Genomic DNA, 14,413 nt, shown 5'->3' on the forward strand with positions numbered 1-14,413 from the left:
CTGAAAGCATCTGATTTGAGGACCCAAGCATGACTAAGGTTCTGTTTAATCACTTATAAAGATGTCATAGATTGTTAATTTCCCCAAAACATCTAGTCCGAGAACCCAGGCATGACTAAGGTTCTGTTTAATCACTTAGAAAGATGTCATAGAGTGTTAATTTCTCCAAAGCATCTGGTCCGAGGATTCAGGCATGACTAAGGTTCTATTTAATCACTTATGAAGATGCCATAGAGTGTTAATTTTCCTAAAGCATGTGATCCGAGGAGCCAGGCATGACTACGGTTCTGTTTAAGTACTTAGAAAGATGTCAAAGAGTGTTAATTTCTCCAAAGCATGTGGTCAGAGGAGCCAGGCATGACTAAGGTTCTGTTTAAGAACTAATTAAAATATATCAATTTCCCTAAGGTATGTGGTCCAAGGATCCAGGCATGATCACGGTTCTATTTGATACTTAGATAGGCATCAAGGAGTATTAATTTTCCCAAATCAGGTGGTCAGAGGAACCAGGCATAGCTAAGCTTCTATTTAATATTGATTAAAATATATCAATTTCCCTAAGGTATGTGGTCCGAGGAGCCAAGCATGACCAAGATTCTGTTTGATATTTAGATATATAGTAGAATGCATGACACACAATACAACAAACCCAATTAGGGTGACAAAAGCTTTCATTAATAATAATACCTTCTCAGGTTATTTACATTCCAGGGGTGTGGTATAGCTTTTTCCTCTAGATCTTTAAGATAATATGCTCTTATTATGGTCACCGATCTGATACGATATGACCCTTCCTAATTCGGTCCCAATTTTCCCCATGCGGAGTTCTTTGCAGTTCCTAAAACCTTTCTTAAGACCAAGTCTCCAATTGTCAGTGGCCTTAGCTTTACATTAGCATCATACCCCTGCTTGAGCTTGTGTTGATAGTAGGCCAATTAGACCATGACATTTTCTCTTTGTTCTTCAATTAAGTCTAAGCTCTTCTCTAATAACCCGTCGTTGCCGCTCGGAGTGAAAGAACTTGTTCTAAGCGTGAGGAACCCAGTTTCCAAAGGAATGACAGCCTCAGCCTTGTAAGTCATTGAGAAGGGGGTTTCCCCAATAGACCTATGAGGTGTGGTCCGGTAAGTCCAAAGGACATGTGGCTTCTCTTCCACCCATTTTCCCTTTGCGTCATCCAGCCTCTTTTTGAGTCCACCTACTATGACTTTATTGACGGCCTTGACATGACCATTCTCTTGTGGATAGGCCGGAGTGGAATACCTATTCGTTATTCCCAGATCGCAGCAGTACCTCCTAAAGGCTTTACTATCAAATTGAAGTCCATTGTCCGAAATGAGGGTATGAGGGATTCCAAACCGTGTGACAATATTTTTTCAGACAAATCTTCTAGCACCCACATCCCCGACATTTGCTAGTGGTTCAGCTTCAACTCACTTAGTGAAATAGTCCGTTCCGACCAACAAATACCTCTTATTCACTGTTTCCTTAGGGAAAGGACCTACAATATCCAAGCCCCATTGAATGAATAGCCAAGGACTAGACAAGAGATTAAGGACCCCTCAGGGTTGGTGGATGTTTGGGGCAAATCTCTGGCATTGGTCACATTTCTTCACGAAGTCTTGCACCTCTTTCTACATATTTGGCCACCAATATCCTTGGGTAGAAACCTGTGAGACAAAGATCTACCCCCCATGTGGCTTCCATAAATCCCTTCATGTAATTCTTCCAAGAGTAGCTCAACTGCTTTAGGGTGTATGCATAGCAGATATGGGCCAGAAAATGATCTATTGTACAACTTTTAGTCCCAAACAGTTAAAATTGAGGAGCCTTCCTCCGCACCTTGTCAGCTTCGAACTTATTCTTGGGCAATACATCTTCCTTTAGGAACAGTACGATAGGGTCCATCCAGTTGGGACCTAGCCTTATGTGATGAATATGAACCACACCTTTCTTTCTCTTGGTGGGCTTGTGCAAGTCCTTTATGAGGATGACTTGAGGCAAGCTCTGCGCCAAGGAGGTTGCAAGTGTGGCTAGGGAATCAGCATGTGTGTTCCCATTTCTAGGGATATGCAATAGGATGAAAGATTCGAACCTGGATTGTAAATGCCTAACTTGACTCAAGTACCCTTACATTCTGTCATCTTTTGCTTCCAACTCTCCTTTCACTTGGCCTACAACCAATCTTGAGTCCTAGAACATCTCTACTACCTTTCTGCCTATTTTTTAAACCATGGACATTCCTTCCAGTAGAGCTTCGTACTCAGCCTCGTTATTCGTGGCTAAGAAGCCCAGTTTTAATGACTTTTTAATGGTGATCCTTTTAGGGGAAACCAGAACTAAACCCACTCCAGAGCCTTTCTGATTTGTTGCTCCATCAACATATACCTTCCAAAAAAAGAGTTCTTACAGAGAGATTGTGCCAATTGATTTTCCATCTATGCCTTGTGTTTCTACCATTTTCTCTAGTGGGGATTCAGTGAATTCAGCCACCAAGTCCACGAGGACCTGGCCTTTGATAGAGGTACGGGGTATGTATTTGATGTTGAAAGCCCCTAAGATCATACCCCACTTGGCAATCCTCCCTGTGTAATCAGTACTTCGTAGTAGAGACCTCAACGGAAGTTGGGTTAGGACAACAACTGTGTGCGACTGGAAATAGTGAGAGAGCTTACGTGTAGCATGCACCACTGCTAAAATGGCTCTCTCCAAGGGTAGATAACAGATCTCTGCCTCATGTAGCGACTTGTTCACACAATAGACTGGCCTCTGTACACCACTATCAATCTGTATTAGCACCAAACTCACTACATAGTGGCCACAACAATGTAGGCAAAAAAAACCTCATCCACTTCCGGTCTGGACATGATGGGTGGCTGAGACAGATATTCTTTCAGCTACTGGAAGGCCAAGGCACACTCTTCGGTTCATTCGAATCCCTTCCACTTGTTCAATAACAGAAAGAAAGGCCCACATCTATCTGCTGACCGAGAGATGAATCGATTTAGAGCATGGTCATCCCCGTGAGCCTCTGTACCTCCTTGGGATTCTGAGGTGGTTGTAAATTGTTAATTGCCTTAATTTATTTAGGGTTGACTTCAATCCCACGGTGTTTGACCATGTAGCCCAAGAACTTCCCTGATCCGACACCATAAAAACACTTGGAAGCGTAAAGTTGTAGCTTGTGTCCCCTCAAGATATCAAAAATGTTTCCAAGGTCATTAACATGCTCGGACTCTACCTTACTCTTTACCACCATACCATCGATATAAATCTTGATGTTTTTTCCTAACTATGGCTCAAACATCCTAGTCATCATCCTCTAGTAGGTAGCATCTGCATTCTTCAAACCAAAGAGTATCACTTTGTAATGGTAATTTCGAATGGGGATGACGAAAGCTGTTCTCTCCTGACTGTCCAAGGCCAAAGGTATCTGGCGGTTGCCTTGAAAAGCATCCAAAAAGCTCATCCGAGGATGACCTACAGTGGCATCTACTAGCTAGTCGATCTGTGGCATGGGGAAAGGATCTTCTGGGCATGCTTTGTTCAAATTCGTAAAGTCTATGCAGACTCGCTGCTTTCCACTTTTCTTCTTCACAACCACAGTGTTGGCCAACCACTCAGGGTAGAACACCACTTTAATAGCCTTGGCTTACTTAGCTTCATCATCTCGTCATTGACAGCTTCAGAATGATCTTCAGATGAGCTTCGAAGTGGCTGCTTTTTAGGGATGACAGATGGATTGACGTTCAAATAATGGCATATGAATCTTGGATCCACCCCCGGAGCTTCGTAAACATTCCAAGCGAATATATCAACGTTCCTTTTGAGAAATTCCACTAACTTTTCCTTCTCTATAGGTGGTAGTTGGGCTCCAACCTAAAAAAACTTCTTCAAATCATCACCCACGGCAAACATCTCTAAATCTTCGCATTTGGCCTTCTCAGCTGGCCCCTTTACAAGTAATGTCGAAGACTTTGATTGCTATAGGCCTCTCTTACCAGAGGTCGAGGACTCAGCTATTGGCTGATGTAAAATTGTAGATACAAGCACTGCCTAGCCATGGATTGATCCCTTACCAACTCCTCAATCCAGTCTCCTGACGGATACTTCACCTTTTGATGCAATGTTAAAGAAACCGTCCCTAGGGTATGAAGCCATAGTCTAGCCACAATGGCCATGTAGAGGGAGTATGCATCTACCACAATGAAGTCCACTTCCACCACCTCTGAGCCTGCTTGCATGAGAAACCTAATTTGGTCCTTTGGGATAACGACTTTCCCATCAAAACTTACTAAAGGTGAGTTATAGGCTGTTAAATCTTTAGGCTTTAAGCTTAGCCCCCGATACAAATCAGAATACATGATCTCTACATAACTCCCCTGGTCTACCATTACTCTCTTCACATCATACCCTCCTATTTTGAGGGTGACTACCAAAGCGTCATCATGCGGTTGGATGGTTCTAATCTTATCTTCGTCTGAGAAACTCAATTACAATCGGACCTCCACTCTAGCTCACTTCGGCTCAAAAGGGCGAGAGCCAATTACTAACATCACCCATTCACCCTAGAAAGGCGAAAGCCAGTTCTCCCTAGTGCAACAAAAATGACACTAATTGTACCTAACGGGGGCCTTGAAGGGGCATTCCTTTGAGCCCTTAACCTTGATTAGTCCCCTTATCCATTGGGCCAGTACAGAAATTGTTGCAACCTTCCCTCTTTGACCAGTTGCTCCAAATGATTCCACAGCATTCTACAGTCTTTGGTAGTGTGTCCTTGCTCTTGGTGGTACTGGTAATGAAGGCTTTGGTTGCGCCTTAAAGGGTCTCCACTCATCTTATTGGGTCACTTGAAGTATGGTTCATTCTTGATCTTCTCCAAGACTTAATGCACCAGTTCTCGAAACACAGTGTTAACCGTTTGGGGAACTGCAGATGCAGCCTGCCCAGCAAAATCTCATGAGGGATAACCTTGTCCTTTCCCTTGCCTTGCTGCTGGTCCTCCTCAACCCTTTTATACTTATCAATTCGATCCATAAGTCGGCGTATACTAGTAACAGGTTTCCCAGTCAAAGACTTTCTTAAGCCATGCTTGGCAGGTAGGCCGAGCTTGAAAGTGCTAATGGCTACATCATCAAAATCACTGTCTATCTCGTTGAACATCTCCCAATATCTGTCCGAATATGTCTTCAGGGTTTCTCCTTCTCTCATGGATAGAGACAGCAAGGAAGCTAAAGGCCGAGGAACCCTGCTGCACATAATGAAGTGGGATCCAAATGCCCAAGTGAGTTCTTGGAAGGAATCAATGGAACCTGCCCTCAGACCATCAAACCACCTCATCGCCATAAGCCCCTAGCTAGATCGGAAGAGCTTGCACATCAAGGCCTCATTCTTAAAGTGTACAACCATCCTTTGATTAAAGTGGCTAACATGCTCCACAGGGTCTATTTTACTATTGTACATGGTGAACGTGGGCTAAGTGAATTACCGAGAAAGTTTCCATCCTTCGATCCAGCGAGTGAAAGGTGACCTGAAAATTTGCTTGAGTGCTTTACTCATAGAATTATTTCCCACGCCTCCTGAAGATGAATTTCTGTTTTTGCATTCATGGCGGTAGTCTTCATCGTATGAGAAAGACTCACTAGGGGGAGTCCTTGACCTCTGTCTATAGTCAGCGTCCTTCTTATCATCGGAAGAGTAATCAGAGTTAGAAGGAGCTCACCTTCTGCGTTTATGGCGTAGGCTTCTCTTTAGGTGATCAATCTCCAACTGCATGTTTCTGGCATTCTCCTCATGACAGACGCAGCTCTTACCCTTAGCTTGGCTCTTACTAGTATGGGTAGTATATAGATTCTGCCTGGTGTGGACCTGAACCTACCATCATTGAAAGCTGGACTCATTATAACACTAGTAATCCCCACAGACGACGCCAATTGTAAGGACTAGATTTAAATTCCTAGCCTAAGGTATGGATGGACTTAGGCTTAAAAAGTCCAAAACAATGAATTTGTAGAGAGGAGGTTAGAAAACTGGGCCTTAGTTAATCAAACAACGAATTAGGTAGGTATTGAAAACAAAAGAAGTAAGATAAGCAAGTTTAAACTAAAGAAAATGTCCTCAGCAAAGTCCGAGGAGGCAAGTTCTTGTATACTGCTCTTGAATTTAGTTACAAGTTTTGTTCCCAATTGCTACAATGTTTATTTCTTGATTTTTTGATCCCCCCTCCATTGAGGGTCTCTTACATTATATAATCCCCTTTTGACGATCTTGATCCTACACCTGTTGAACATCTAAACCACTACTTGAGTGCTTGTCCCATCGGACACCCTCTCTGACCCTCTATGAGTTGGGAAGGCCAAGGCAACATTGTTCAGGGGTCTTCTTCACATAAATTTGGCCAGAAAGTTAGCTGCAGAGCATTCAATGCCGTGACAGTAGTTTTTTCTTAGATACTTTTGGGTTCCCCTCCTTCATATGTCCATGATGCATGTCCTTATCACTAGAGCTTCCTAGAAGGTCACCCTGATCGTTGGAATACATATTTGAACCGTATTTATCATACCCGAGGAGAAATTCCTCCTGGGACACCTTCCACTCACCCCTTACTTATGAGACTCTAAATTGGAATCACCCATAATTGTTTATTCCTCCTCAGACCATTTCGTTCTCAGCCTAGGCCCAAAGCTCAATATATGATTTGAGCCCTTAACCCTACAATTATTATTATTATTATTATAAAACTGAAGTTTCTGAAACTCTCACAATTTTTCACATCAGCACAATATTTAAATAAAACTAGTCACTAACTCGTGCAATGCACGAGAAAGTTTTTAGTAACTATAAAATTTTAGCAAATCAAATGCCATAAAATTTGAAAATCTTAAAGAACTTACATTAGCACAAATCAATTTGTTTACAAAGTCAATGCTAAATAAATCTACAAATTGCATTCTCATATCCTCTGTCATTTGCAAGGTGAAAGGGCTCCTTTGATTACGGTTTGCATCCTTCTATCCTTCAAAAGCTTTAAGAAGTGCCATGCGGTCACTGCATAAGAATGTGTATAAGGTTATACAAAAATTTTTCATCATAATCAACATCTTAAAGCTAATATCCAATCCAAAAATGTGTGTAACCAATGTTACAAATTATAACAAAAACCCAAAGAGACAACAAAAAGAGTTGTAGGTATATAAGAGAGAGAATCAGATCAAACATGTATTTCTATTTTTGCTTACTTTGAGATTGAATTTCAAGATTGAAACTTAAAATCCAGAATTCCAACAAAAGCATAGAAAAACCTCTCTATCTAACAGGTCAAAAACTCTACAGAAAAGTACCAAATTTAATATGATATTACCAACTTTGCTTTGAAAGAAGATCACAAAGACATCACAATAAAGAATGAGATGGAGTATACTCCCTTAGTCTACCATGCTTCCAATCAGCTAGTCTTCTTTTCCACTCTCCCCAACCACAAAATCCAATGCTAACTTTGCATTGAGAGGAACTTGTAATAATAATAATAATAATAATAATAATAATAAAGCAAACAATAAAAATGAAACTATCAGTCCTTTTCATCTAATATGTAACTTGATAGATGGTCTTAGAACTTTTTGATATATGAAATACCCAAACCTAAATCATATTTTTACCAACAACTTTTTAAAACAAAATTAAAAACTTTACCAGTAATGTTTCTGGAGGTATAATGGTGGCTTGAAGCTAGAAAGCGGAGGGAAACTGGTTGACAATGGAAAAATCCCTCAGATTTCTCTCTCTGCACCTAATGTTTGCTGTTTTGTATTTTGAATGAAGTCTGTAGAGGAGCATTCATAATAAGGGCAGAGCTACAGAGACAAAATGTTTGAGGAAACAATGGAGAGAGTTTTAAAAAGAAATTAAAAACTTTACTGGTAATGCTTTTGGAGTAATATTGTTCTAAACACAATGTGTAACCATACCAGCGGTTTTAAGTTTGCAACAATAACACTGAAACAAAATAGAAATACCCATTTAAGAAAAATAAAATGGTTCCTTTAATAGGCCTAATGAAAAGGTATAATTTTCAGTTTTTTTAAATGTAATCAAATTGCTTGGACATTCAATTGTAGAAAAATATTATGCAATGGATTTTAAATTCTCCAATATACTACCTAGGGCCATATCTTCAATGTTATGACATGCAATCATGTATCAATCACCCCTTCAACCCTGTTAGTCATTTATTTATTTTTATCAATAAGTAACCTTCTTAATCCTTTTCCTAGTAACAATGAAAAATAACCCACTATTTGCCTATTAGATTAAATAATCAATATATCAGCTTGGATCACAATGAAGTCTCACAAAATATACTTCAAAAATAGATATGGAAGAAGTAAAAACATAGCTCTACCTTTTCACTTATGCACTTTGCCATTGCTGGAATTTGTAGATAGCTTCTAAACTCTATGGACTTGGTCCTTCGATGTGCATGGCAGAAAGCAAAAAATAAAACTCAATAGGCTGATAGCTATGGATCTTAGCTTCCATGGTTATACCAAAATTAAAAATACAAACCTTAGCATAACTAAAAAATAAGGATCAAACAAAACTCCTAAAAAATGTAGATGCTACTCTTAAAATCAAATAAAGAAGTAATAAAAACAATGAAAGTCTTGAGATGAAACAATTAAACTAAACATAAAACCAAGCTTCAGATAACAATTACCTAAATATCAATCATCTTAATCACAAGCATTCCACCATAAAAATATATCTTGTAAAGGGAAAAAAATTTATAGAATAAAGAGTCTAAATTTGAAGAGAGATAGAGATAGACCTAGTGAGGCCAAGTGGCCAGTGATGACAACTGAAAAGGCAACTATACCTTTTGCCACAGATGGACCTGTGGTAGGATTCGCTTAACGGTAGGGACTAAGGCAACCATTCAAGTGGGATTGTTCTGCCTCGGGTGTTGGGTGCTTCTTTGATTTCAAGCAAAATACAGCCATGAATAAGTAGATATTCTCAAACGCAAACTTGAATTTCTCTACAAACTCATCTCAAACTCAAATTACCAAAAATAAAAATAAAAATTCGATAGGGGTAGAAACCCAACGACAAACCCGGTGGTAGAAACCCAGGTGCTGCTAGGGTTGTGGGAGAGCAAACTGAGTGAAAAGGGGCAGAGTATATATTCAACAGAGAATGGAAGAGAAATACCAACATGAAAATCAACCATTTAGTATAACGCATAATATATATAACTAAATAATGAAATATATTATGAGTACGGTTATATATTTTTTGTTATAGAGTCCTAATTAAATTTGTTTATAGTTATAGATTTCTAAACAAATTTGATTACCAAAACTTATCTACAAAAACAAATGAACAGATTATAAACCAACCAATCAAATCTTAGTTAATTTTGACCCTTTTTTCAAGTAGAGAAACCCCCTGATAGGATTAAAATCAAAAGCAAATTAAATTATCAGGTAGATTATAAAGTTAGCCTTAAAAAAAAACGCAAAACCACTTAGTAACAATCGGAAATTAAGCGAAAATTGAAATTAGTAAATATATCTTTAACTAAAAAAATCAAAACAGGGAGGAAAACAGAAATCAGATAATAAGTCATAGATATAAAACCTAAATTGCCCAACAAAAACAACGAAATTTCCCATGTTTTAATCAAATGAAAGCAAACCCAGATTATAAATCAATTAGGATTGCCCAAATTTTGATCGCATAAACACAATAAAGCTAAAAACCCTAGAATACGAAACTAAGATGAGTTGAAAATTACTGAGAAAGAGTGGTCTTAATTATATCAAGGCTGGGTCGGGCTTTGAAAAAGATAGCATCCATCCTCAAGTTTTCAAGAAAATAAAACTTACCAACAACTGTGTGGAATCGAAAGATGGAGGAAGATCGGTCTAACAGTAGTGAAGACGCCTCCCACAGGTTTCTCTCTCCAACACTCTCTGGCTCTCTGCATCTGATTTCTATCCCTGAATTTGACGCCCACAACTCACAAATGCTCTCTATTCTTTATATATCTCTCTCTAGTCGTTTTTTATTTAATATAATATAGAGAAGCAGGGCAGCGGGTTTAGGGTTTAGAAAAGTTTTATTATTTTTTTTTTTTATATTATGCTGACGTGAAAAAAAGCAGCAACTTTAGGGTTTAGAAAAGTTTTATTATTATTATTATTATTATTTATATTATGCTGACGTGAAAAATTGTAGAAGTTTCAAAAGTTTCGGTTTTATATATATATATATATAGATTATTTTTGTTTAGTCCAAACTTAATAAGGAGTGAAACTCTCTCTCTCTCCTTCTCTCTCTAACAAGTCCCACTTAAACTTAAACTCATCATTATCATTTTTTTAAAAACAAAATTATTTTTGTTTAATCCAAACTTAATAAGGAGTGGAACTTTATCTCTCTATTAATTTTTAAATGGAATAATTTTTTTTTTTCTAGAGCTGACCAATTCTATGCATCTCACCCAGCTAGAACCGAACTCTTAACAGACACGGCTAAGGTTTGTGAAAATAATAGTATGATTTGAGATTTGTACTTTGTTGTTTTTGTATGTGAGTTGTGGTTGTTTTAAATTGATATTGCACTGATATTTGATCTGATATGGTTTTATTTATTTATTGGTGGTTATATTTAAGATTATGATTTGTTGGTAGTTATATAAAGCTTCACTTTGGCAATTGCTTTGAAGCAAAAGATTGGGGTCCGATTGAGTATTGCATCATGGCAAAACACTTTGAGCGTTAAGGGTTTTTTTAAAGTCAAGAAGAGGTATGAACTCTTCTTATGTTATTTTATTCTTCTATACTTTGTTTTAAAAAATAGTATTTTATGATTTTTCATGTATTTTTTTAAAAGTAATTTTCGTAGATGAACTACCAAACTCTGTTTAGGTATTTTTTACAAGATAAAAAAGCTTGCAATAATTGAAATTATTCTTTTGATTATAATCCATCTTTCTCTTATATTTCTCTATTGTTTATTCATATATATTTTATTTTGTTTCAGTAAGTGTTTCAGAAGTTTTAATATCTGAATTTTTAAGGTATTTTTTTGCAGTATCTGAAACTGTTTGACAAATTTTTTGTAAGCCATTGCATGTTCAAGTAATGACATTTTCATCAAATTGTAACACAAATTGAAGTTGATAGGCCACAATTTGAATGACCCCTTGTGATTAACCTTAATTAATTAATTAGCCAAGTTATTAATTAATCAATTAATCATGAAATTGCGTGGAAGCACAAACAAATCACCAAAAACTAAATATGCAGTAGAAATTAAATAACACGGTGATTTGTTTACGAATGGGGAAAAACCTCGCTGCAAAAACCCCACCGGGTGATTTTCAGGTCACCACTCCCGAAACTCCACTATTATCAAATCAAGCGGTTACAAGTAAAGGAATCTCAAGTACCTTACCAACCTATAGTTGAACCCTTATTCCAATAACCAATTAGACTTGATCTGTAGTGACAGTTTCCACCTTTGATACACGGCTCCCAAGTACGTGACTAATCAATGCGCGGATCCTAGTACGCGACTTCAGAACACCAACTAAAGAAGAAAGGTTGGCTGCAAAGTTCTTCAGTTCATCATTTATGATGAATAGCAGGAAGATGCTTGGTTACAAAACCCTACGATGCAAAATACACAGCAACTTCTTGAAGGAAGATGAACTAGGTTAAGAACTTCATCTTTTGATCACAATTTGCTTGAACAGAGATTGCTCAATGATATTGCAACTTGTGTCACACTTGACGGCTCTTAAAACAATCCTTTTATATGTTCAGAGTTAGAAGAAAAGAAGACCCAAAATCATATTCACGGATCCTAAGAAAATCAGATTGGAAATCTGAAATTTTAAATCTCGACAAATAGCAGGTGTCGAGGTAGCTATCGAGAAGGTGTCGAGTTTTAAAAACTTTGCACTTCAGCTTGCTTTTTCTTGGACAGACTTGATGACTTCAACACTTGACCTTGAAACCTTGTTTCTTGAAGTATTAAAAACACCTAGAATTACCCAATTACAAGTAGAGTGCGTTTTGTCAAAGGATTAGTCAATTTACATAAATAAGTGACATATGTTCTTAACAAGTGAAAACATATATGTCCTAACAGAAGTTATACAAAAGCAAATCATGCATGATGTAGTTTCTTAATTTTTGTTTTAAATTATTTTAGTTTATCTCACAAATAGGTAGGTTTCCGTGTATAACATGGTTAGCACTAGTTATTATTATTATCTATATATATATATATATATATAATAAAAAAAAAAAACTTTTTTAAACTTAAAAAAAAAAAAAAAAAAAACAAAAACAAAAACGTAGCTTTTTTAAAACCCTAACCCGATATATACACTCTACCCTCTTTTTCTCCAAATGTCACGCAAGAGCTCCTTCTACCAGCTCCGTCAACCTGAAGTTCCTCCTCAACCAGCTCCCCTAACGTTCAGACCCACGGCAGATCTCCTTCCTTAGACCCACGGCAAAGACCACTTCTCCTTCCTCCAAAATGAAGACTACCAACCACTGTAGAGATCTCCTTCCTCAGACCCACGACAGAGCATCCAAAGAATCAAAACCTACCATACCCACCTTTCCCACAAACCAACATATATCTTCTTCCTCAGACCCACGACAAAGACCACTACCGCAAGCCACAAACCACCCACATGCAAACGCCATCCCATTTGCCGTTGATCTCATCCAGCCAATCAAAACCGACTCAGCCAGCCCAGTCGGTGATGCAATTTATAGGTTTCATTCTTAATTTTTGTTCTTCGATTCACTTTTATTTAGATTTAATATTCCTGATTAATTTTTGCTTTTTTGTTGCCTTTCTCTTTAGTCTTTTCCTCCATTCGAATCAAGGTTAAAGGTATGGTATACGTTTGCCTTTGTACTAAATTTTAGAATTTTTTTAGTACATCTATTTGTCTATTTACATCTAATTTCTAATATTGTAGTGTTCTCTTTACATTTAAAGAACTCATGAAACTCAATTCAAATTTGGCTTCAATTTCTTCCAACTTTGTCAATTCAGTCTCTTCGCTTTGCTCTGTAGTCAGTAGACTCAAGTTACAGAGAACACGTCATATTGAATTATATGTTCTCTTTTTTTTTTTTTCTTTTTTTGTGTTCTCTAAAAATTAGTTTAAGATTTAATTGGGTGATTTGAATGGTGCCAATGATTTTTTTTTTTCAAGGAATACTATTTTACTACAGCTGAGAAAATTATCATTTACCAATTCATGGTTCAGTTAATAGATCGTAATTGTAACTTCTGAGTATCTAAAATTCATATTTTTGCATTAGATTCAGGTTTAGTTTTACTATGGATTTTTCACCCAAAAGAAGTAGATTTAAATGTTGTCTTCCTGAACATATATATCCAATATAAACTATGCAAATATGCAATAAACTAAACTCAAGTAGTTATTTACCTGGGTAGTTATTTACCCGGTAAAAAATCAAAATTTGATGATTTTTGATATGCATTCATTCATCTTATGCATTTAATTGTAGGAAAAGGAAACTGGGTAGCTGATTATTTCAAGAAACAACAAAGGATCCTTGAAGGTTGTTTGGGTATGCGCTCTTTTAAACACACAGCAAATATGTGGTTGCTGTTTTAAATCAATATTCTATTTTTTATAGTTTGATTGAAGGAACATGAGAGAGTTTGAACGTCAATGTTGGTTATAATTTCTCTGTACTGATTTTGATGTTGGGTTTCTCCCAATTATGAATATTCATTGGTTAGAAAAGTAAGTGAACATGAGCGGAAACACATTTGGCATATATCACTAAATCAGTTATATCAGTTTTGCAAATGGAGGATCTTGATCCATTTAATGTAGTGCACAGTAGCTCAAAAAGCAGTTTATAAATGAAGGATCTTAATTTATTTCATTTTAGGTTCTTTACGCCCAACTAAAAAGCTATGAATGTTTTTTTGCAGAAAAAATACAGCTTCATGGTTTATGTTTTGACTGTTTTAAGTTCAAACTTAGAATAGTTTGGATTTCTTAGGTTTCTTTTAGTTTGGATTTTTAAGCATGGATTGAGGTTACAAATTCTTTTTAGTTTGAATGCTTTATGGTAATTACCTCTTACTAAAAAACTTCTCTCTAATAAAGAATAAGATATTAGGGGTGAGAAAATTGGATGGGGTAGATTTTTTGTAGGCCATGTGACCCAAGTTTTTGGAGATTGTAGAAGTATAAGAGTGTTTAATTTATTGGGAGACCATATAATCGAAGTTAAACACTTAAACTTAACTTTCCAAAAGAAGCATATAAAAAATTCTAAAAATTTCTATGCATGTCCAACATCTTCAGGAGGTAATTCAACGTCAGCTATGTTGGTTA

At 37.0% G+C, this 14,413-nt stretch overlaps 2 long non-coding RNA genes across 4 annotated transcripts; one reads left to right on the top strand and one right to left on the bottom strand.

Moving 5' to 3' along the window:
• Positions 1–6,870: 6,870 nt before the first annotated feature.
• On the bottom strand, positions 6,871–10,094 carry LOC112027150 (uncharacterized). Of its 3 annotated transcripts, none has more exons than XR_010628541.1 (3): positions 8,402–10,075; positions 7,693–7,853; positions 6,871–7,047 (listed from the first exon to the last, which is right to left on the bottom strand). It is a non-coding gene; the product is annotated as an uncharacterized LOC112027150 (long non-coding RNA). The 3 variants fall into 3 exon arrangements; XR_010628540.1 differs by having other exon boundaries at positions 7,693–7,822; positions 8,402–10,070; XR_010628542.1 differs by lacking the exon at positions 7,693–7,853 and having other exon boundaries at positions 8,402–10,094.
• A 2,300-nt stretch (positions 10,095–12,394) lies between these two features.
• Positions 12,395–13,876, top strand: LOC136067010 (uncharacterized). Its single transcript, XR_010628543.1, has 3 exons — positions 12,395–12,800; positions 12,892–12,921; positions 13,569–13,876. It is a non-coding gene; the product is annotated as an uncharacterized LOC136067010 (long non-coding RNA).
• The last annotated feature ends 537 nt before the right edge of the window (positions 13,877–14,413 follow it).

Source organism: Quercus suber, unplaced genomic scaffold (genome assembly GCF_002906115.3).
Source record: "Quercus suber isolate HL8 unplaced genomic scaffold, Cork oak 2.0 scaffold_55, whole genome shotgun sequence".
Taxonomy (NCBI): Eukaryota; Viridiplantae; Streptophyta; class Magnoliopsida; order Fagales; family Fagaceae; genus Quercus; species Quercus suber.